Source organism: Anopheles funestus, assembly GCF_943734845.2.
Source record: "Anopheles funestus chromosome X unlocalized genomic scaffold, idAnoFuneDA-416_04 X_unloc_69, whole genome shotgun sequence".
Lineage (NCBI taxonomy): Eukaryota > Metazoa > Arthropoda > Insecta > Diptera > Culicidae > Anopheles > Anopheles funestus.
Genome location: NW_026045197.1, coordinates 50,001 through 52,500, shown reverse-complemented (window position 1 = coordinate 52,500; position 2,500 = coordinate 50,001). Strand labels below are relative to the sequence as shown.

General features: G+C 49.2%; 1 non-coding gene across 1 annotated transcript; it reads right to left on the bottom strand.

The window, feature by feature from the left end:
- Positions 1-220: 220 nt before the first annotated feature.
- LOC125773986 (5.8S ribosomal RNA) lies at positions 221-378 on the bottom strand. Its single transcript, XR_007420514.1, has one exon. It is a non-coding gene; the product is annotated as a 5.8S ribosomal RNA (ribosomal RNA).
- Between the last annotated feature and the right edge of the window lie 2,122 nt (positions 379-2,500).

Sequence of the window (2,500 nt, the reverse complement as noted above, 5' to 3'; positions counted from 1 at the left end):
TCACTCTATTTGTGTGTGTGCGCGTTTACGTGCGTGCGATTTATGCGGTTCACCCCTTTACTTTCAGCGCCCTGCGGTCCCAACAAAGGTCCCGAGCACGCCATTATGCACAGTGTGGAAGCGTGTTTCCCCCACGACACTAGACGGGCTGCTCGCCATAGTGTTCTATTGTGGCACGCTCCACCCTGAAGTTTGGTTTGTTGTATATCAAGGAATTGATAGGCACTCAAGAATGTGTGCATCGGCCGGGTTTAATCGTCCGACGCGCAATATGCGTTCAACTTATCGGTGTTCATGTGTCCTGCAGTTCACATTGTGACGCGCATTTAGCTGCGGTCTTCATCGATCCATGAGCCGAGTGATCCCCTGCCTAGGGTTTTATAGTAAGGTTCCCAATGTAACACAATCCCGGTGGTACGTCCAAAGACTAACTTTCTGACTAAGTTGTCTTTATTACCCAATAGTCCCAGGCCTTGTGACTTGTGGCTCATGTCTACGCCCATGGCCACCATTCGCTAAGATAGTTTTGAAGTCACTTTGAAGGCCCAGGAACAACTCTCTTAGCACATCGGTTAACCTGGCGCCGCAGTCAACTCATGTGCTTGGATCGGATCGAGCTATTGAGTATTGGGCCTGCATACTCGCTCATCCGTATCCTTTGCGTACCGCCCCATGGCCCTTGTATGTCTGCACCACAGTTCCTGTTCGTTCCGTGCCTATGGCCGGATACGTATTGCACATCGGTATACCTGTCGCTACTCAGGCAACTCGTGTGCGTGGATTGGATCGAGAACATGGTGTGTGCCCCATGTTATAATTGATAGTCCATATCCACTTTATAGGTTAAAGTCATAAGTTGTGATTGCACAACCATTCTTCATAAGAGTTTAATCACTCTTCAACTAACTTTCGTTCTGGTGTCTTGGTATCAAATCGCGTAAGACACAAGATTCTACTGGCCAAATAGAATCTAGCACATTGGTTAACCTGGCGCCGCAGTCAACTCATGTGCTTGGATCGGATCGAGCTATTGAGTATTGGGCCTGCATACTCGCTCATCCGTATCCTTTGCGTACCGCCCCATGGCCCCGTCCTTAGAGTTAATGACTAGTAGGCTTAACTCTTTGTATGTCTGCACCACAGTTCCCGTTCGTTCCGTGCCGTGGCCGGATACGTATTGCACATCGGTATACCTGTCGCTACTCAGGCAACTCGTGTGCGTGGATTGGATCGAGCTCATGGGGTGTGTAGAGATTCCATGTTATAATTGCAAGTCCATATCCACTTTATAGGTTAAAGTCATAAGTTGTGATTGCACAACCATACTTCATAAGAGTTTAATAACTCTTCAACTAACTTTCGTTCTGGTGTCTTGGTATCAAATCGCATAAGACACAAGATTCTACTGGCCAAATAGAATCTAGCACATTGGTTAACCTGGCGCCGCAGTCAACTCATGTGCTTGGATCGGATCGAGCTATTGAGTATTGGGCCTGCATACTCGCTCATCCGTATCCTTTGCGTACCGCCCCATGGCCCCGTCCTTAGAGTTAATGACTAATAGGCTTAACTCTTTGTATGTCTGCACCACAGTTCCCGTTCGTTCCGTGCCGTGGCCGGATACGTATTGCACAACAGTAGATACCATCACCTGACGTATCTAACACACCACTATTGTAACTCGTCGTCGAAGGACCTTTCAAGTGCCTGATGGCCAGGGGAGCTCTTACACGGCACGGAGACACAGTGATGCTCGCCCATCACAGTGTACAACGATCGAGTTTGCTTAAGTGTCTGGGTACCTACACACCAGACACAATGCAATGGCCACGGATCCACACAAGGCACATCACATGCAGAAAGCTTCACCAGATTATGACACATACCACACTCTTGTAACTCGTCGTCGAAGGGGCGTTCAAAGTGCCTTACGGCTAGGGGAGATCTAGCACGGCACGGAGACACAGTGATGGTTGCCCATCAAAGTGTACAACGATCGAGTTTGCTTTCCGCGCAAGCGTTCTAAGTGTCTGGGTACCTACACACCAGACACAATGCAATGGCCACGGATCCACACAAGGCACATCACATGCAGAAAGCTTCACCAGATTCTGACACATACCACACTCTTGTAACTCGTCGTCGAAGGGGCGTTCAAAGTGCCTTACGGCTAGGGGGGATCTAGCACGGCACGGAGACACAGTGATGGTCACCCATCAAAGTGTACAACGATCGAGTTTGCTTTCCGCGCAAGCGTTCTAAGTGTCTGGGTATCTAAGCACCAGACACAATGCAATGGCCACGGATCCACACAAGGCACATCACATGCAGAAAGCTTCACCAGATTCTGACACATACCACACACATGCAACTCGTCGTCGAAGGGGCGTTCAAGTGCCTTACGGCTAGGGGAGATCTAGCTCGGCACGGAGACACAGTGATGGTCACCCATCAAAGTGTACAACGAACGAGTTGGCTTTCAACAAATTCTGACACATAG